Source organism: Nyctereutes procyonoides, unplaced genomic scaffold, assembly GCF_905146905.1.
Source record: "Nyctereutes procyonoides isolate TBG_1078 unplaced genomic scaffold, NYPRO_anot_genome, whole genome shotgun sequence".
NCBI classification, from domain to species: Eukaryota; Metazoa; Chordata; class Mammalia; order Carnivora; family Canidae; genus Nyctereutes; species Nyctereutes procyonoides.
The window spans coordinates 12,070,028-12,093,093 of NW_026575131.1; the positions used below are offsets into that span (position 1 = coordinate 12,070,028).

A 23,066-nucleotide genomic window follows, 5' to 3' on the forward strand; every position below is an offset into this window, starting at 1 on the left:
AATAAAATTATCAGATAAATAAATATTAAGACATATTCTGATAATTGAAAAAAATAGTAGAATACTATGATGGCCCTAAGTATTATTTGCTTTGATTATTGTATCATTTGGCTATTTCTGCATAACTGTACTAAATCAATTGATTTGTATAATGCTTTTATCATAGAATGGGATTATATGTTGGGGAGTTGATCTGATCTCTGGATACTCACGAGCCTGTAGTCAGCTGTGAATCACTACATTGTGTTTTTAGAGCTTATCCATGATGTTGTAGGGTTGGTAGTACACCTCTCTCTTGAAACATTATATGAACACTTATTATCTATATATGTAGGTTATTTTTCTAGTTTTATTAAGATGTAATTGACATAAATGTATACATTTAAGGTATAGGGCATAATGGTTTAACTTACAGATATTGTAAAAATGATTACCACAATAAGTTTAGTTTGCATTCATCATCTCATATAGATACAATAAAAAGAGGGGCACCTGGGTGGCTCAGTCAGTTAAGTGTCTAATACTTGATTCAGCTCAGGTCATGCTCTCAGGCCAGTGAGACAGAGCCCTGCATTGGGTTCAGGGATGAGAGTGGAGCCTACTTAAGATTCTGTTTTTCCCGCTCCAACTTGTGCATTCCATCTCTCTCTAAAAAAAAAAAAAAAAATTTTAATTAATAAAATAAAATAAAATAAAAATAAAAACCACCACCACAACAACAAAAAAATACAAAGAAAAAGGGAAAAATAACCCACCACATGATCCAGCTATTCCACTTCTGGGCATTTGCCAAAAGAAAATAGAAACACTAATTTGAAAAGATATACATACTCCCATGTTCATTACAGCATTGTTTTCAATAGCCAAGATATAGAAACAAGCAATGTCCATTGATGAATGAATGGGAAAAAAAAGATGTGGAATATATATACCACAAGGAGCAAGGTGGGAAACATTTTATTAAAGCAGAAAGAATTCATTCTCTTAAATATCCACCATTCTGTTTATATATATATATATATATATATATATATATATATATATATATCCACCATTCTGTTTTATATATATATAAATATATATAAATATATATAAATATATATTCTGTTATATATATAAAACAGAATACTATTCGACCATAAAAAAGAAAGAAATCTTTCCATTTGTGACAGTGTAGATAGACCATGAGGGTATTATGCTAAGCAAAGTAAGTCAGACAGAAAAAGACTAGTATGATTTTACTTATATGCAGAATGTGAAAAACAAAACATGGAACTCAAAGAAGCAGAAAACAGGTTGGTGGTTGCCAGAGGTAGGAAGCAGAGGGTAGGTGAAGTAGGTCAAGTGAGTCAAAAGGTACCAACTTCAAGGTATAAAATAAGTAAGTCCTGAGAGTATATCATACAGCATGGTGACTAAATTATCAAGACTAGATTGTATATTTGAAATGTGCTCAGGGAGTAGATCTTAAAATTTCTTATGACTAGGAAAAAGATTGTAACCATGCAGTAAGAGATATTAATTAGACTTATTGTGGTGATAATTTTGCAATGTATACATATAGTGAATCATTAAGTTGTACTCCTGAAACGAATATGTCATACATTCATTATATCCCAATTAAAAAAAAAAATCAGAACAGATCACATACGGATTTTAAAAAATAAAAATTTGTCAGGTGCTGTCATTATTAACTAGTACATTAATCTATTTTTTAGCACAGCATATCCAGTAGTAGGGCAAGAAAAAATCAGCCTGAGAGCTAGAAAAATCTGAGAAAAGGCAAAACAATTAACTGGCATAATAGTTTTTTAAAAAAACTAGAATTACATAAGAATTAAGTTTGACATGAGCAAGGTTGGAAACATTTTATTAAAGCAAAAAGAATTCATTCTCTTAAATATCCACCATTTCCCTTAATTTAATACTATTTCCAGCTCATGTTGACCTCTTACAGGTAAAATCCAATTCCCCTGCCAGATATATCTTATACACCGAGTGCTCAGAAGTATAGGAAATTAGAGGAATAGAGAAATAAAGACAGAAACGGGGCCATGAGAGAAAAATCACAGTCTACAAATGAGCCAGGAAGAGCCAGGAAGGGGGCAGGAGGTTAGTCACTAGGGGAAAAAAAATCGTTATAGTTCTGACAAAAATAGGAACAGGAGGTAAGGTTTTCAGATGTAAAGTTGAAAGTGAATTATAAAAAGCTGCACAGATATTATTAAAACCTGATTACCCACAAGAGAGAGCACACTACTTCTGCCCATAAAGGCAGTGCCTGGAAGTGACTGGAAAGCATCAATGTTTAGGATCAACTTTAGCTACAGAGTAAACAACTATGGGTTGTTTCTATGTTCAATCCCTAATTTTTGACCATTCTCTGGGTGCCAGTGTCCAACCTTGGGCTTTCTTTGTGTGACTTGGTATAGTTTAGGGAATGAAACCATAGTATGTGTTCATCAGATTTTACCCACACTGTTGATATTAATATTCTTTCATAATCAAGGAGAAATAAGCATTAGAAGTCATCTCAGACAGATGATCTGAAGATGAACCTGAAGATTGCTGTCTGTGTGTATGCAAGCCTGCCCCGCTGAGAAGCAGCCAGCCGTTTCCTTTGGTGTTTCTCATTGGAAGAATCGCGCCTCCCAATCAGATGTTCCCCAAATGGCAAGGACCACCATGCTTTCTCCTCGGCTCCCAGCCTCACCTGGTCTCATGGTGCCCAGGAACTCTCTATGCCCATTTTCACTCAAAATGTACATGTTTTGTATCTTACTCCCACATTGAAGAGATCACATGTGAATCAAGAAAAGGATTTTCAGTGGGTCACAACGCTGTAATCTCTCTGGAATTATATTTGAATTCTAAAATACATTCAGGAGTTCTGGCAATATCAGTTACTGGGGGTGAGGAAGAGGTTATGGAGTATCCACAGGCATTCTAAAAACCTACCACTTGGGTGAATGCCATTCCAATCTTATAAGAGAAAGCTTGCATTCAGGATGCTTCTCAGAGGCTTGGGGAGGGAAACAAGCTCATTAGAAAGCCACAGCTCCTCTTGGAATTAACATTACCAAATAATTGACCCATTTCACCCTAGGGTCTCTTCTGGAAACCCAGCTGCCCTAAAAAGGCCATGCTTCGGGCCCCTTATGGGAGAGACCACACTCTTCAGGTAAGGAAAGGAGTGTGAAGTTTTCTCCTTCTCTAGCCAAGTGTCCTTCCCACATGTATTAGTTATTGAGACATCTTTCAGTTGTTTTTATTTCCATCCCCCTGCTTCCTTCTTTCCTCCATCCAGCCATCTATCTATCCACCCATTCAGGAACCTACAATGACACCAGCAGCCTGCTAGCTTCAGGGGGCAGAGCTGAACAAGCCCAACAAGGCTGTTGCCCTCATGGAGTTTTATGTTCTAAAGAAAGAAAACAAATAATCATAGAGTTTAAGGATATGAGACAAATCAGTCAGTCTGATAGAGGAAAAAAACTAGAAGGGGAGGTGACCACTTTTAACAGGATCATCAGGGAAGGCCTCTCTAAGGAGGTGGCATTTTAGCTGTTATACAAAGGAAGAAGGCATACCATCATATGGAGTACTGAAAAACAGAATACTTGAGAAACTATGACTTGTAGAAAAAAACTCGACATGGAAATGGCTTTATGTGTTCAAGAAACAGAATAAAATGATACACTTGGAGCATAGGAAGCAAGACAGAGAGTGGAACATGGTAAAGTGGGAGAATTTAACAGGAAATAGAGTTTATGGAACCTCATAGCCTTGGAAAAGAATATGGATAGTGTTCTAAGAATCATGGAAAGCCAATGGAAGATTTTATAATAGGGGAAGACAAGAAGGGATTTGCACTTTTAAACAGATCCCTCTAGCTAATCTGTAGAGGACAAGATGTGGGGGGAGGACAAGGGGGAAACAGCAGGTGGAACAGTTTGGAAATGGTCATAGCAATGCGGGTGTGAGAGGATGGAAGTGTGGGTTTAAACATTCCGGTACAAATGGACAGAAGTGGATGGATTTCAACTACATTCTGGAGGTAGAAGCAGGAAGATTTGCAGATCAACTGAATTGAAGGTAATGGAGGAAATTAAAGAGATCAGGATGTTTCATTTGAACAACTGGAAAATAAAGAGAAACACATGGTTGAGGGAGAAAATCATGACATTTGTTCAGGTTAGAGATGCCTGAGATGTCCCTGCAGAACTGAGAAATTTATAGTTGAACAGTTCAGTCTGAACTGGGAAGGACTGAAAGCCTCCAATCTATGCAATGCACCAAGGTCTATGGGAAGTGTATGGAATATAACTGTATGGATATAAAGTATTTTGCTCAAGTATGTCTTTTTAATTTTTTTATTTATTTATGATAGTCACACACAGAGAGAGAGAGGCAGAGACACAGGCAGAGGGAGAAGCAGGCTCCATGCACCGGGAGCCCGACGTGGGATTCGATCCCGGGTCTCCAGGATCACGCCCTGGGCCAAAGGCAGGAGCTAAACCACTGCACCACCCAGGGATCCCTTGCTCAAGTATGTCTTAAGCAAAATCAACCTACTGTGGCCACATTTGCTAAATCCTACTGTATAAAAGAATAGGAATGCTAAGAAACCAAGGATACTATAACTGTTCTTAGAAAGAATATATATATGAAAAAATATATTTAGAATGTATTGAGTGGTAAATAAATTACATAGAAAAAAAACCTAAAGGAGACATGGCTGGAAGTCACAGTGTCACAGCACAAGGAATAGCATGCATGAAGTTCATCAGACCTGAGTTTCATTCTTAGTCCCTTACTGGTTATGTGTGTCTGAGCAGTTCTTTCAAGTTCCTTAAACCCTGGTCTTCTCATTCTAAAATGGGCGCATTACTGCTATATTCAAGGCGTTGATGAAATGTACAGTGGAAAATGGTTTGCCAATGTAAAACTGGCATCCACAATAGACAGGAGCAACCAAGCTAAATTCCCAGAATAGATGGGATTTCAGTTGGGCCTTGAAGAACAGGTAAAAGTGACAGCAACTGTCAGGGTTGTAAAGGCAGGAAGGTCCAGGTCAGGACAGCCTTATAGAGATTAGCAGGTATTGACATCCTCCCCAACAGTAGAGGATTGTCATATATCATCTGTCAACCCACAAGTTCCCCTGGCAGCATCACTCAATTTCTGAAACTCAATATAGTAATCTTTGTGAATGAGTCTCAGGTAAATTGACACAGGTGACTGTTTCCTGTTCAGAATGTAAGAAAAATAACAGTTGACCTCCTTTTTCATCCAATGTACTAGTGGTCACATGGAAGGAACTTGAAACCCACTAAGACTTGATATATATATCTATATATATTAATATATGGTGTTATATAGAGAGAAGCTATAGTTATACATGTGTATTAAATATTCAATATACATATAAGGCCCAACATATCATCAGTATATATAAGTCCTTGATACAAACCTAGTGTAAATGCAAAGATAATAAAAATTCTTTGTATTTTGGGGGTTGGTCAGAATGAACTTGGACATGCAGTACAACCTGGAGGTTGCAAATTTGAGGAGGTCTTGTTCAGGATCATCCCTGAAGTATATGGTTTTCCTTCATCATCTCCTTATACAAGTTTCTCCACATAAATTACAACTTAACAATAACTGATCTTCCTATGAAAAAAGCCCTCATCCAGACCTATATTCAGTGGCACAGGAGTTATATCTTCAGAGCTGTAGAAAAGGAAATGTCATCAGAACACTTTCCCTGGCTCTGCCAAGAACAACATTTTCCTAGTCACAATAATGAAAAGGCTGTTTGGAACCAATCTACAGAAAAGGTGCAGAAAACTTAATTAAGGTTATATCATAGAATGTAAATGTTATCAGACTTAACATTAAAATTGCTAGTGGAGCTGACAAAAACAGTGGTGGGAGGGGCCTGCTGAAGAGAGCTCAGAGGAAGTGAAGACCAGTTGGGCATAAGAAACTGATCCATTCTATTAGGACATTTGAGTACTACTTGAATTTTCAGCTGTGTGTGTATTATTCTGATCATTTAAAAAATTAAATATAAATAGAAAACCAAATTCCTGATGAATAATACCTTTGGAAAGTTAAAGGCCATATTTCCTAATTCAATCCTACCTCTGCTCTCTAAGCACAAAGCATGTGTCTATTTTACCTATTTGTAGAATGCTTACAACCATGAATTGAACTGCACTGTTTAACTCATTATTGAGGCAGGTTCTCTGCATGCTCCAGAGTTAAGAGCACTTCCTAAAATGAGACTCATAGACCACTTGCCACAAAATCACCTGAAAATCTGCTTATTTAAAAATAGTAACAACCTTCTCAGACACCATCTAGAATTAACAGATTCAGATTTCCAATGATGGGGCCCAGAATCTATGCCTCTAACAACTCCCCACCAGAAGTGAGGTTTATAAATATTATAGAGGTAAGAATCACTGTTGCGGTATTTCATTTCCATCAGAGTATCCTCTCCTTGCAACCATAAGCACTCAACTCCAAGAATTAGAAGTAAAGTTCTAAATGCTACCCAAAGCTGCCCAAATGAAGGGCTTTACTTCAGTTTAGCTTGGATTTCTTTATCTTTTAGAAAATCTTACAAATTTTCTGAAGCCTGACAACTAAAGTGTTTGAATTTATCCTTAAACAGAAGTTACAGTAAACATATTTTACTACCAGTGTGGAAAAGGCATGTAAAATTTTCAGAAAAGATTCAGACCAAAACCCTTGGGAGCATTGTTCTGGAGGTCCCTCATTAAATTTCAGGCTCAATACCAGTAGTGGTTTGACCTTGGAAAGGTTCTGAAAAAGGTGGAGTGGCCAGGTTAGAAGGGCTCAGCCAGTGCTGCCTGGGAGACTGGGTAATCACCATCTATGTGAAGTATACTAAACAACCAGCAAGGTTGAACTAGCGCATCTACCACATAATAGCCGAGCTGCAACCTTATTCAGAAGGTGTCCCAAGTAGTAACTCGTAGAGGTGATTTTCCATGAGCTAAGAAGGGTCTGATTATCTTTACTGCCTTGTGAGCAGTAAGTGAATAGGGTTATGTGTGTGCAAGGAGAGGAGGGTACAGTACCTTCAGAGTTCTTTTTCAAAGGGTAACTCCAGCCATGTCACATCTGCTAAAAAATCTTTCAGTAAACCTATTTTGTCTCCCAGATACCATTAAAACTTCATGAGAAACCGGAACCCTCCTTCTAAATCTATTCTATGCTTATGTCAAACCAAAGCACTGACAAAAACTTAGCAACAGTACTATACTCTGTAATCCTACACTCTGTATCCTACGCTCACTGCAGACGTCATCAATCGAGGGCTTTTTTCCCAACTGAGTAAAGTACACTCTTAGATTCCTCTATACCATGAAATTCCAAGAAATTCTTGTCGTTTAAAACGGTTGGCATAAGAACTGATACCTTCTTTCCTTTGTTCTAGTTCACGCTGGGCCATAATTCCTCAAATGTACCTTGATCATTCTTTCACATGGGACATTCCAACCACCCTAGACTGTGTATACTGGACTGTCAGATCAATTTCCATTTATCCTTTAATACCTCAGTTCACATATCATTCCCTCCATATTTTATCAAACCTCACTCTGATTTTTTTAATCTCAAGCTATTGCTGTTTGCTATCTCCATAACATTTTCTAACTCTCATAGGCCATTTTCATGATACATTGACATTATTGGTTGGCATGCCCATCTCCTAGCTAAAATCTGAACTCCTTAGGGATGCAGACTTGGACTTTTATAGCCTGAAATCTGGAAGTAAGCTGCATATTGATCTCCAATCACTAGTACCTCATCACATGTGACCAGGATCAATAGCTTCCCACAAGTGGCTAGCAATCTTTGCTGGCTACATGGTGGAGACCACATAATGGTAACTACTTGTCTTTATTCCTATTTGATAGCTCTTTCTCTCAGATCAAGGCCTGTGTTGTACCAGTAGTGGAGAATCTGGCTTATGTAAAACAAAAGTACATTTTCCTCCCTTTCTGCCCCTTCCCAGGAGCCTCTGCCTCTACATCCCCATTAATAGCTGGCCAAAACATGCCTTGCTATTTTATAATTTATTTCACCATGACTTACAGGATTTTACCAAAATTTCTAGGGAGTCTGTTTCATATTGTCTTTAAGAGTGTGGGCTCTGGATTCAGCATGCCTGAGTGGGTACCCAGGAACTCCTTGCTGAAATCTCTGAAGAGATTTCAGAGATCTGAAATCTCTCCGTGCCTTTCTTTCTCATTTAAAAGTGGTGGTAATAACAACCCCTCTACCTTGTACAGCTGTGGTGAGAATTAGATGGGTTCACGTATGTAAAGTGCTTAAAACAATATGCAGCATATGATTAGTGTACAACAGAAGATACTTATCATTACCACATTATCATGATCATTTAATCAAAAGTTTTTCCAGGAACCCAGGATCAAGACTACACAGCTAGCCCTCCCCTTGAGACTCAGCTCAGAATGACAAAATGAAAGCTGCAGGACATGCAGAAGGAAAAACAGAGTGAGGTGAGAAATAAATGAGGAAAGAGAAAAGAATGCTTTGTCTAGGAAAGGCTTTTAGGAGTAGATCATATCAATACCATTGATGTATTTCCATGCTGAACTTAATTCTCATAGGCAAAGACCTTCTCATTCATCTATTTGTAAGCTGCTTAGAAAGGCATAAAACAACATAAAATAGTCCCTTCCCACAATAAATTTGCAAGGTAAAATATCTAAAACATATATTTAAATATTTTTTCTATATAATATGAATACATTTAAAAGTTTAAAATAAAAGATACATACTTAATGGTTGTGATAAAAAATAGTCACATAGACACTTAAGAGGCTTTTAATTTCAAAATTTTATATATATCAATGAGAACAAAAATAAGCTTAAAAGCCTCAACCCAAAATTAGCAAAGAACATAGAGAAATAGTCAATTTGAGAAAAAAATCTAAGTGCTAATAAACAGTAAGATACCTTTAATTTTTAAGATTAGCGAGATTTCCAAATGATAAGAACTGTCAGAGAGAACAAGGTGATATAATAATATAGTGGCTAAGGACACCTGGGTGGCTCAGCAGTTGAGCGCCTGCCTTCAGCCCAGGGCGTGTGTGATCCTGGAGTCCCAGGAACGAGTCCCATATCAGACTCCCTGCGTGGAGCCTGCTTCTCTCTCTGCCTGTCTCTGCCTCTCTCTCTCTGCGTCTCTCATGAAAAAATAAATAAAATCTTAAAAAAAATAATATAGTGGCTAATATTTATCAAATGCTAAATCTGTGCCAGACATGATTCATATGTTTTACTCATTTGTCTTTCTCCAAATTCATTACAGCGAATACATCATTCTCCATTTTCAGTTGAGGTAACAAAGGTAGAGAGCAAACATAAGGCACACATTTAGTGCGATGGTTAGTTTCATGTGTCAAATTGACAGGACCATGCTGCCCAGACACATTGTCAACCATTCCTCTGGGTGTTTCTTATTTCTGTAAGGGTGTTTCTGGATGAGATGAATATTTAAATCCCTGGGCTTTGAGTCAAGCAGATGGCTCTCTACAATGTGTATAGATGTCATCTACTTTAAGTTGAAAGCCTTAATAGAATAGGGGCAGCGTTTGGACTTTTCAGAAGGCAGCTCTTCCCTGGGTCTGCAGTCTGCTGGCCCTCCCCATCAAATTTTGGTTTTACTAAGCCTCTACTCTCGTGTGAACCAAATCCTTAACATGAATCTCTTTTGTGTGTTTTCTCTACACACACATGTACCTTCAGCTAGTTCTGTTTCTTTGCAGAACTCTGACTCATACACTTAGAATATGGTGGAGCCAGGCTCCAGCCCAGATTTCCTGACTCGTAGACTTCACCGGTGTACCTTCACAGCTTCCCTATAAATGCGGTTATTATACACACATTAGGAATCTCTGCAAAGTCCATACATTCTAGAGACTTCTTCTAAGTAGATAGTCAAAAATCAAACAAAGGTTTGTGTATGCAGCACTTTTCTTAAAGTTAAAAAACTTGCATCAATTTGAATGTCCAACAGTGAAAGTGTTAAATAAATTATGAAGCACGCACAAGAGTAAATATTAGGCAGTTATTAAATTATGTTTCTAAAGAACAATGCCATGGGGAATTACTCAGGAGATATTAATTTTTTAAAACAAGCTAAATGATTATCTATATGGTGTGATCTGAATTATATTATAAATTAATGTGTATTCATAAATATTTAGAGGCAAAACTGAAGATAATTATATAAAAATGTTCAGAGTTTTACTTCTGGGGGGGTGTTATTTGCTCATTTTCTTCTTTATCATATTATGTATTTTCCAAGAACTTTATAAAAACTGATGTTTTGAAGTCTTTTGTTGTTGTTTTGGAGTCAAGGCAAGAAAGGTAGCAATGAGACCCACAGGCCTTTAGGAGAGAAATCTATGACATGATGGGAAAAACAGTTTCTGGAGTGTATTCCAAACTCGTTTTCTCTGCAAGCTTCCTTTACTGATTTGGGAACTTGTAAACAAGTTCCTTAATATGTCTCAGCTTCTGTTTGCTCACTGGTAAGATGGAGGTAATAAGTATAACTACCCATTTACTTCTCAGCAAGCACAAAGTGATAAGAGTTTTGCTATTAAATGGTGCTCACTTGTACTCAGTACTTTATAAAAAGTATGAAGCATGATTTGTGATGATTTTTAATAGCTCTATTAAAATACTTGCATAAGATACAGTATACCATTTTTAAAGTGGATTCAATGCTTTTTAGAATGTTCACAGAGCTGTGAAACAATTAACACAGAAGAATTTTAGGAAAATTTCACCATGTCCTTTAGTAATCACTCCCCATTCCAGTTGGTTATTAGAATCCATTAATTTCTTTAATGGAAAGAAATTTCTATAAATTTGCTTTCTATAAATTTGCCTGATGTAAACATTTCATTGAAATGTTTTTTCAATGAATTTCATTTCATTGAAATCATGCAATATGTGGCCTTTTGTGTCTAGCTTCTTTCACTCTGTTTATTTCTAAGGTTCATCCATGTCATAGCATATATCAGTATTTTATTCTCTTTTTTGGCCTAATAATACTCTATTAATATACCACAACTTATTTACTCACTGACCAATTGATGGGTATGTGGATTGTTTATATTTTTGAGTCATGATGAATAACGCTGCTATGAACATTCATATACAAGTTTTTGTGGACCTCTGTTTTATTTCTCTCAGGTACATACCTAGAATTAACACTGCTGAGTCATATGGTAACTCAATGTTTAACACTTTCATAAATAACTAAACTATTTCCCAAAGTGGCTGCATTATTTTATAATAATATCAGCAATGCAGAAAAATTCCAATTCCCTTTAATGATTTATTAACTACATATTTTTTAACCATATATATTTTCTTATTAGTTGTTCTAAGGCTTATAAAATTCATGACAGTTTATACACTAAGTTAGTTTTGATGAGATATAGGAACTTTATATAGCTCTACCCTTTGCCCTCTTTTATTGCTATTATTACTAGACATATCACATTGATATATGCTCCAATCCCAACTATACATGTTTTTTTTTGTTGTTGTTGTTTTTTGTTTTTTTTTTTTTTTTAGAGAAAGAAAGTGTGAGCCGCCAGGAGGAGAATGGGAAAGAGAGAATCTTAAGCAGGCTTCATGCTCAGCTGGTTGCAGGGCTCCATCTCAGAACCCTGAGCCAAAATCAAAAGTCAGATGTGCAACTGATTAAGCCACCCAGGCACCCTTCCCAAATATACATTTTTAAAGAAGCTGAGAGAAGAAAGAAGGGTGAATACATATTTATAATTTGTTACATTAACCTTATTCTTCATGACATCTGGTTTTTCAATTTCTTCCTGTGTATTTGAGTTAACATCTGGTATCTCCTTACTCCAAAACAGCTTAGCTCCCACCCATTGCATAGGTGGTAAAAAGAATTCACCAAAGGCAAAACAAAGCAGATAGAAGCCTATTGAATACACTACAAGGGAGTGGTGGGCAGGACAGCAAAGGAGAGACTGTCTGCCAGGAAGCAGGGGTGGGGTGGGGAGGTGTCTGTAGTTCTCTGGCAGAGGGGGAAATATGGGAATGTATGGGATTTTCTTTCATTGGTACCTGTGCCTGGTTGTAAGTAACCCATTGCAGAGCTAGGGATTATGGCTATTTTGAGGTAGGTCTCCTAATGAACCTGTGTGCATCCAGCCCTGTGGTCACTCTGGGCCCTTTTACCTTATTCACATTTCCAGTGCTCAAGCCCATTGCCTAAAAGCAGCGCCTACACAGAGTGTCTATGCCAGTGCTTTTTAAATCAGTTAAGGGAAGCAAAGAGAAGTGAAGGCAGCAAATTCCCTCAGTGTTTGTTGATCTGGGAATGCCATTTCACCTCCACTATTGAAAACCAGTTTCACTAGATATAGGATTCTTGGATGACACTTTCTTTCTGCACCTTGACTATGCCATCCCCAAACCTTTCAGCCTGCACAGCTTCTGATAACAAGTCAGTTGTCAGACTTGTTGGAGATCCATTATCAGTAATGAGTTTTGATTTTTTTTAACTGCTTTCTAATTTTTTTCTTCTTTAATTTGGCTTTCATCGTTTGAGTATGATGCATCTGGCCATCAATCTCTTTGCATTTATCCTACCTGGAGTTCAGTTTCTTGGATGTATAGATTAATATTTTAAATCAGATTTGGAACGTTTTCAGCCATATCTCATGCAAAATTGGACATTTTATTTTTTTATAATAAATTTATTTTTTATTGGTGTTCAATTTACCAACATACAGAATAACACCCAGTGCTCACCCAGTGTCCCCCTCAGTGCCCATCACCCATTCACCCCCACCCCCCGCCCTCCTCCCCTTCCACCACCCCTAGTTCATTTCCCAGAGTTACGAGTCTTTATGTTCTGTCTCCCTTTCTGATATTTCCCACACATTTCTTCTCCCTTCCCTTGTATTCCCTTTCACTATTATTTATATTCCCCAAATGAATGAGAACATACACTGTTTGTCCTTCTCCGATTGACTTACTTCACTCAGCATAATACCCTCCAGTTCCATCCACGTTGAAGCAAATGGTGGGTATTTGTCATTTCTAATGGCTGAGGAATATTCCATTGGATACATAAACCACATCTTCTTTATCCATTCATCTTTCGATGGGCACCGAGGCTCCTTCCACAGTTTGGCTATTGTGGACATTGCTGCTAGAAACATCGGGGTGCAGGTGTCCTGGAGTTTCACTGCATCTGTATCTTTGGGGTAAATCCCCAACAGTGCAATTGCTGGGTCGTTGGGCAGGTCTATTTTTAACTCTTTGAGGAACCTCCACACAGTTTTCCAGAGTGGCTGCACCAGTTGACATCCCCACCAACAGTGTGGTTCCCTTTTCTCCACATCCTCTCCAACATTTGTGGTTTCCTGCCTTGTTAATGTTCCCCATTCTCACTGGTGTGAGGTGGTATCTCATTGTGGTTTTGATTTGTATTTCCCTGATGGCAAGTGATGCGGAGCATTTTCTCATGTGCATGTTGGCCATGTCTATGTCTTCCTCTGTGAGATTTCTCTTCATGTCTTTTGCCCATTTCATGATTGGATTGTTTCTCTGGTGTTGAGTTGAATACGTTCTTTATGGATCTTGGAAACTAGCCCTTTATCTGATATGTCATTTGCAAATACCCTCTCCCATTCTGTAGGTTGTCTTTTAGTTTTGTTGACCGTATCCTTTGCTGTGCAAAAGCTTCTTATCTTGATGAAGTCCCAATAGTTCATTTTTGCTTTTGTTTCTTTTGCCTTTGTGGATGTATCTTGCAAGAAGTTAACTGTGGCTGAGTTCAAAAAGGGTGTTGCCTGTGTTCTCCTCTAGGATTTTGATGGAATCTTGTCTCACATTTAGATCTTTCATCCATTTTGAGTTTATCTTTGTGTAAGGAGTAAGAGAGTGGTCTAGTTTCATTCTTCTGCATGTGGATGAAAAATGAACATTTTAAATAATATGGGAACTCTAGATACTAAACTGCCATTACCCCCTACTTCTAGGGCTTATTATTGTTTTCTTGCTTGCTTTTAAGTTTAGTGACCTAATTGGACTATTTCATTGAAGTCTGTTTCGCCACAATATACAACATTAGAAACTGTTCATCAATTTCAAAGGGTAAAATGTTGGGTATGTACACATACTCCCTGGGCATCTGAGCTGATGTGCCTCTATGGGTATCACACTCAGCTGTTAGTCTCCATTAATTGCTATATGATTCCTCTGTTGTTTTTGACCATGTCTCCTGGAGGATAAATGGATCCATAGCCTTATCCAACTCAGTTAGGGCCCATTTTCAGTGGCACAGTTTGGCCAGTCTGAAGCTGCTCATACCTCAGGATTTTTCTTAGCTCTCTCTTTCCCTGGTTCTATTAAACTTCTAGTTGGTCTACCATTTTGCTTATTGTTATCATTTTGCTTATTGTTACCCTTAGGGTGCCACTACTAATTGGTTGCTGCCAAAAGCTTCACTATTTTTGACACCACTCCTAAACATGAATTTCATCACTTTGTTCCAAAAATAAGTCAGTCCTTTTAGGGAGATCTGTGGAACTCTGTTTTTTACCTACCCTCCTAGGCAATATCTCTGTGTAAACGCAAGAAGGAAGGGGGGTTGGGGCATGCACAATGGTCTACTTCTCCCTGAGTGATACCCTGCCTTATCATCAAGGCTTCAGGCAAAGATGGTAGCAGCTGGTCTCAGCTTGCTCATCCTGACATGAAAGGATGTGTGTACTTAAAATCTCCACTTTATAAGGAAGCCTTAAAAGGCTTTTTTTTTTTGATTTGACAAGCATTTACTAAACACCTGCTGAGTGCTCAGCACTGTACTAGGCACTGAGGGGGTTGCAGAGATACAAATGTAAAAGCTCAAGGAGCTTACAATTTAATTTTGGAAATGAATACAAATGAAACTACAATACAGAGTGCTAGAAAATAATTACAAAGCAACATATTAGTAAGTACATGGACCACAGTACAAACTCAAGGGATAAGTGCTGAGGCAACACAGAAGAAGGGTTATAAGGAAGCTGAGATGGGTTTCAGGGCCCAGTATTCTTGGCCTGCCATGCCTGGGGTAGAGTTTCACCCTAGGGCTGAGACTGGATAAGGAAAGGGAGACCAGTTTTCCCAGCAGCACCTGCCCAGAAGAGAGCTTCCACAAGAAGCTAACAAATGAGGGTGAGGTATGTCAGGGGCAAGTCCCTCCTGGGGTGAAATGGTAGCTATGGACAGGCAGCTGTGAACGAAAGAAGCTCACCTTCTTAACTGCACATGCCTGGAGTATAATTTATAACACATGGAGCTGAAAAGAGAGGAGAGGGAAGAGGTCATGGCTTAAATGCCACAGATATTCACTGCTCTTCCCAAGATATAGTGGATTTTTTAAGTGTTTCTCCATTTTCTATACGACCTTAGTACAATTTCCTAGGATTTTAATGTCAACCACTTAACTGCTGAAAATTATATAATTATATATTATAAAAATATATTTAAATATTTATACATTTATATATTTATCATGTATACAATTTTCAGCAATTACATGTTTGTTTTATTAGGGAGAAGATCCATCCACTATGCTATTTACATGGCCAATCCAGAAGTGAATCTGATTGAGTTTTATAAGGAAAGAAAAGTCATGGCTACCTTGAAGCCAATAGCACCCTAAAAGAGTCCTAATGTATGACTACACACTGCCTGGATAAAGGATGCATACACTTAAAGGCAAAGTCACATTGTTGACAGTTTTTTATATTGCTACCATATTCCACTGATCTCTCACATAAACTTGGTGCACCAGCAAAAAGAAAGGACATCACTGAAATGCAGCCTAAGAGTCAACCCAGAATTCTCTCCCGCCTTGAAAATGAAACTCCCAATACTAAACTCTAGGATTAAGCCATTTAGAATACAAGCACCTGCTAGAGGCTGCAGAGAATAAAGCAAACAATTCCACTTAAATGTTTTAGACTCTGAGTCCTACAAGCCCGAAGCCTAAAAGTATAACAAATCTACTTTGAAATTTCACCATTGAAGAATCACATGTAGAAATATACCTTTCTACAGAAGCCCTTCAAGGCAGCCATAAAAGACCCATACAGAAAAAAAGTAAAAATCTTTTACAAAAAAACCTGGTAAGCAAGTAACTTTAAATGTCAGGCAGAAAATGCAAGGTTAGGCCATTTGGAAGCTTGTAATTTATTTAACATCGAAATCTCAAAATCAATTTTATGCTTTACCTCAAGTTAGAGAAGTTATCACAGCAGAGGGGCAAAATATTGGAAAACCTTCACTCTCCAAGTACCGTAATTTAGCTACAGAATACCTAACTAATGGCAGGAAAACAGCAAGGAGTAGTACAAAGAATTAAAGTAATAAAGGTATGGCTGACCAAAACCCCAGGAAATGCTTCAAGAGCTACCCCTGAAAAAGCAGCCCCGGGAGCAGGGGCTGAGATAGAACTGGCAAGGTATTAACCTCCAATCCGCAGGCATTTCCACAGGAGGCCCAGAAACATGACCATCTCTTAGGAATCAGTTCTGGAGAAGTACAGTGTCAGCATCATCTCAAGAAAGCAGAAAGACAAGATCTCTTTGCTCTATTTTAGGAGGAACCCCTGAGGCCATCTTGAACCAAATGTTCCCCAGCTTTAACAAGAGCTGTAGGTGTGATGGCAGGGGCTGGTGATTTGAGAATAGAACTCTAGAAGGTGATTCTGATCCTTTTCCCCACTATGAACTTCCTCCAACAGTTAGCAATTTTTTGAAGGTATATACCCAGAAGAAATATTTAAAGGTCTTAGTATCTAGCTCCTTCTCCATCTGTATTCTGAGAGCCCACCAGGCTCACAACCCTGCAGCCACAGGGAACTGCATGCATTGTGGTTGTTGGCCCCACAACTGGCCTGGAGGTCCTTTTCCTCTTCCTTTTCATAATCTGTATTTTGTTAAGATTCTCATCTCTAGACCAGTAATCGCAAATTTTAGCATTCCTCAGGATCACCTGGTGCACTTGTTGCAATATAGATTGAGGGGCCCCACTCCCACCTAACTGAATGTGTCTTGGGTGGAGCCTAAAAATTTGCATTTCTAACAAGTTTCAGGTAATGTAGTTTGTCCAGAAGGCATTTTTACAACTACAGCTCTAGATTACCAATCCGTGCAAGCACCGAATTTTGTATGCTTCGAGTCACCAGAATATACCCAAATGTCTAGCACTTAGCAGCTTCTGTAGTGCTCAGTGAATGAAAGTTAGATCAACAAAACCAAGAAATACTAACATAACACTGAAGAAACTGAAGTAGAGCAAATACATTTTTTCAAAAATGGTAGCCATCCACTGGAACTATTCTGTAGATAAAAAGAGCTGTAAGCCCTAACTGGCAAATTATCAACTCACTTTTCTTAAAGATTTTATTTATTTATGACACACACACACACACACACACAGAGGCAGAGACATAGGCAGAGGGAGAAGCAGGCTCCATGCAAGGAGCCCGATGTGGGACTTGATCCCAGGACTCCAGGATCAGGCCCTGAGCCGAAGGTAGAGACTCAACTGCTGAGCCACCCACGCATCCCTCAACTCACCTTTTTATGGTCAATACTTATAAACATGAATAGATACAATGCACAGTAGGAAATCCAGCAAAAAACCAAAACCGAGAAATACAGAAATGCCTAGGCTTCTGACACAATCACATCCTTTTCCCCAGAAAAGGAGTCAAAGATGCAATAATTAACCACAATAAACTTGTTATTCTATTTACTAAGAATCTTAACCTTGAACTCTCCTGGGCAGCCCCTTGGTTTTCCTTATTCTTGTTCAGCAAGTCTGTGATGATTCTCTGGTTCCCTCTAAGTCCCTGGATGAGTGAGAGTACTTGGTGTGTTCCCCAAGTGACCTCTATAATGACTCATTTTTAGCACCACTGATATATGTTTTAAAGATAGTTGTAAATCACATATCACTCTTCTGCTAAGAACCATCCAATGGCTTCTCATTTTACTCCACATAAAGCCAAAATCATTACAATAGCTCCTGAGGCCCTATGTCATCTTGCCCCAACTCTGCCCCTGCTCCTCTGCACTCAGCACTTTACTTTTGCTCAAACTCCCACCCCAGCCATGCTGGCCCCCTTGCTGCTCCTTCTTCAGGCAATTTGAACTTTGCACTTCCCTCCACTTGGAGACTGTTCCCAGATATCCATATGGCTTCCTTTCTTGCTGCCTTTGGGTCTTAACTCAAATGTTACCTCCTCAGTGAGGCCTTCCCTGACCTCATTCTAAAAATTAAAACCGTCTCCCCAATACTCTATCTCCCTTACATGCTGTATTTTTTTTTTCATGGCACTTGTCACCATCTATGTATTACATATTTTACTTATTCATTTACTTATCATCTATCTCCTTCCACTGTAATGTAAAATGCATGAGGACAGGGATTTTTGTCTGTTTAATTCCCTGCTACATCATTTGGGCCTAGAAAAGTTAGAAAAGATCTTGGCACATCCCAGGTGCTCTGTTGGACACACAGAAAAATACTTTTCAGAACCCCTATCAAGAGTGAATTTGTGGGCACCTGGGTGGCTCAGGTTGTGATCCTTGGGTCCTGGGATAGAGCCCTGCATCGGGCTCCCCATGGGGAGCCTGCTTCTCCCTCTGCCTCTGCCTCCTCTCTCATGAATAAATAAAAATGTAAACGAACAAACAAAACAAACAAAAAGATTCATTTACTGCCCAACTGTGGGGATTGTGACTAGCTGAAGACCTCCCTCAGCTGCTTCAGCATCTTCCTCTACTGTAGAGAGTTGCCTGCCCAGAGTCACATGCATCCTGAGGCCAGCCACCCACAAGCTTTGTCAGTTGCGCCCTTGCATAGCTCACTCTGACAGGCAATGTTCACTCCAGACTCCTTCTCTTTCGAGTGCCTGGAATTTGTCAGGGCCTGTATCACTATTTGTCATCCCTTTCTACCCATACCTGCATCATCTCCCTGCCATTTTTTTTTTTTATAAATGCTGATCTCTGATAAACATACAGACCCTGAATTTGTCTCAACATCTACTTCCAGGCACCTCCAAACTGTAACAACACAGTAAATATTTGTTAAAAGAGTAAAGATACCAATGAATATGTTCCTGTGTCAGGAATGGCACTGGTATTATTCCAGTAGGGAGTATGCAGCTGAGTCCCTAAGATGAGAGGCAGTTGAACCTGTTTAACAGATCTAAAGACTGAGAAGGAGTTAACAGGGTAAGGATGGTGAGGTAAGAGAAGAACAGGGAAGCCACATTCTCTTGTCTTCTCCCATAGTAGCACTTGACAGCCAATCAGGAAAATGCTTGATTCCCATGAAAACCAGGGCCCTTGGGACACCTGGGTGGTTCAGTGGTTGAGTGTCTGCCTTTGGCTCAGGGTGTGATCCTGGGGTCCTGGGACTGGCGAGCCTGCTTCTCCTTCTGCCTATGTCTCTGCCTCTCTCTGTGTCTCTCATGAACAAATAAAATCAGAAAAGAAAGAAAAGAAAAGAGAAAGAAAAAAGAAAAGAAAAGAAAAGAAAAGAAAAGAAAAGAAAAGAAAGAAAGAAAGAAAGAAAGAAAGAAAGAAAGAAAGAAAGAAAAGAAAGAAAGAAAACCAAGTCCCAAGTTCCTCATTTCTCTTGAAAAAGATGGACCCTGTGGTAAGCAGATTAATACCTCCCCAAAAATGTCTATATCTGAATCCCTGGAACTCATGAATATGTTACCAAACATGGCAAAGGGATTTTGTAATGGGGAGATTATTTTAGATCATCTTGGTAGATATAATATAAACACAACAAAAGTAAGGTAGGAGGGTCAGAGAAAAAAATGGAAGATACTACACTGCTGGCTTTGAAGTTAGAGGAAGAGGCTCTATGTCACAGAAAGCAGGTGGCCTCTAGAAGCTGCAAAAGGCCAGAAAAATGGATTCTCCCCTAGAGCCTCTAGGAAGTACAGAGCCCTTAATTATAGCTCAGGAAAACTCATTTCAGACTGTTGACTTCCAGAACTGTATGATAATAAATTGTGTTGCTTTAAGTCATTAAATTAGTGGTGACTTGTTACAGCAGCAAGAAGAAACTAATACAGACCCATTCTTGGCAAATATAATTACTTGATGTTCCCTCATTCCAGGGAGACAAAATATCTGTCCACTGCACCAAAGATGGACATCCTTCACCATGAATAGAGCCAATGAAAATTTATGTACAAAGAAATACACATATACAAGTACACGTATTCCAATAGCTGTGGTTCTCTTACAAAGAAATAACAGGTTGAACGTTTATATCCTTCTAATTGTAGTGTGTGTTTGCCTTCATATACATAATATTGACATTTCAAGAATACCATCTTTGTGCAAGGATTATACCTGGCCCTTTAGGTGTATTCTTTCATTTATTTCACTTTATTCCTGTCACGGCACTATGGAATAAACATTATTCTCTTTATCTTGCAAAGGAATACACCCATTCAGGGCAAGGAGATCAATTATGTTCAAAGCCAAGATTCAAAGAGATTGGTCTATTTCTCCTCAGGTCCATCATCATTTCTCTGAGACATTTAGGGATTCCTACTACAAGCATCTTCATACCCCTGAATTTTATATATTGTGCCATCAACCTCCTCCCATACACAACACACTCTATTCTCTCTCTCCAAATGAAATTCTATCTCCTTCATCCACTTGGCTCCCTAGTGCCTGCCCTTCATATGAGCTGTCTTTTCCACATGGAATTCTCTTCCTCCTGTCTCTGTCAGGTTACTTTTCCTTCACGTGGTGGCATAGATACTAAATCCTCCAAGATAATAATAAATCACCTCTGACTACTTAGCATTTGGTGCATTTCTGTTTAACTTCACAGCCTCAGAGTGAACCATCATAGCTGAGCCCTACTGATTCTTGCAACAGCCATATCTCCAGGCCTGCCCTGAAAGTCATTCAGTCCCCAGCATGGTACTCACCATGCACAGGGGGACTCACCTGAGTCACAGAGCAGCCTGGAGTATCCCAGGAATAGCTTGCTGTGAGTCTGGGCCAGGGTTCTGAATCAGCTAAAGGTTCTGAATCAGCCCTGTCTCAGAGGCTCTGAAAAGTTTTCAAGCCTGTTGCATTCTCAAATTGGATTCTATTGTCTTGTAAATCAAACCAAGTAAAAACTCCCATTTTTCCCTTAAAACAAAGATATCACAAATCCTAAGAGATTAGGTGCTTTTATTATGAGGTTTCATAGTATTCCTTTCTTCCCCAGTCATTTTACATCTATTTCAGTAGCTACTGCTGAACAGAATCTGTCTTCCTTTCTTTATCCTGAAGACAAAACTTTAATGTGGTTAAGGATCACTTTGATATTGTCTGCAACTGTTTGCTCAATGCATACTACAAAGCCATAAGAGAAACTTTATACTGATTATGTAAATTGGGTAGGAGTGAAAATGCATCTGCTTTCAGTTATCAGAAAAATAAATGTATTAAATTATATATAACACATGGATCTTAGAGCTTTCAACTGTTAACTAAAAGAAAAATGTTTACTTAGTGTTTCATGGTTTGGGATACTTTTAATGATAATCCCAAAGAGCCACTTCCTGGCCTGAACGCTGACTACATTACATCATTAAATGACCTCTGTATCTGTCACACTGATGTCAACTGATGATGGAGACCTGCTTGAGGTTTTCTTATTTCCTGGAGCAGAGTGATAAAGAAGTCCTTTTTAACTCTCATTGTCTTTCACCAAAGTAAGACCTTAAGGAAACAGTCTTTTCTACCCCATTTAGTTGTCATTCTGTGATCTAAAGGGATAAAGAACAAGATTCATATAAACCATTTTGTGAAAGTAGAAGGAAAAAAAACCTCAGATTCCGGGACACAAAAAAAAAATCCTGCTATTATATCAGTATAAGGTGCAGTGTATCTGCTGATCAGTGCCATGGCCTTAAAGACACAAAGCTAGGTTTCAGGGGTTGGCCTTCTATAGTGATCTGCAGGGATGACTAGTAGAATAAGAACCAAATAATGACAGTGATGGTAGTAATGACAGTAATAGTCATCAAGTAAGAGACCACTTCCTATATGCCAGGAATTTATTGGGCATTGCCTGCATTATATCTACTACTACTCACTAAAGCTCAAAGAAGCAATGCTATTATTATTTCCATTTCACAGATCAGGAAACTGAACTCAGAAAAGATGGAGGAACTAACTCAAACCCAGGGATTTCTGACTCCACATCCTGTGCTCTCTACCACTGTGATAGTTCTTCCCAATGACTATAGGTTCCCCATCACTCAAATAATTTACTCCTTAGTGCACCAGTTCTTAAGTAGAAGCAGTTGCTTCCTCTTAGAGGGAAAGGACTGACTTTATGCTGTTTTTTAACTGTGTGTGTATTGTTTTTGGCGGTGATTTTTAAAAAAAGAGAATGAAGAAGCTCAAGGAGTAATGTAAATGACAAATGAACAAGAGCTGAAATGAGTTCAGACAGATTTTAGTAACAGTTAAAATCTGTCCTCAATAATTGTGCAGAGGAACAGTCCTAGAGTAACTAGTTTTGCACCCTATTAAACAAACAAACAAAAAACCCCACAAAAAAATGGCCATTGTGGCAATGTATGAAAAATACCAGACCTAAAGTCAAAGGATCTGGGCCTAACTTCTGTCTTTTTTTACATCTTACACAAACCTGGGAAGATTAAACAAACAAAACAAAACAAAACACATCTATCTCAGTGTGCTAATAATGCACATTAAAAATACCATGTGTAAAAAAGCTTAAGACAGTAAAAGTGAATTGAATCTGACTTCATATTGAATCTAAGAAATTATATATGCCAAAGGAAAAAATTCTGGCCTCTATTTGTTGCATAACAATATCATTGTTGTCATCTAAAGTTTAGTTTTTGGGTTTGTTTTTTTTTTCTAGATGTTGGCAGGTGCTTA

At 38.5% G+C, this 23,066-nt stretch overlaps 1 long non-coding RNA gene across 1 annotated transcript in view; it reads right to left on the minus strand.

The window, feature by feature from the left end:
- Positions 1–426: 426 nt before the first annotated feature.
- The window catches only part of LOC129522262 (uncharacterized), a 262,256-nt gene continuing 239,616 nt past the window's right edge, over positions 427–23,066 (minus strand). The window contains exon 3 of the long non-coding RNA XR_008666894.1: positions 427–648. This is a non-coding gene — a long non-coding RNA (uncharacterized LOC129522262). The remainder of the gene's footprint in view (positions 649–23,066) is intronic.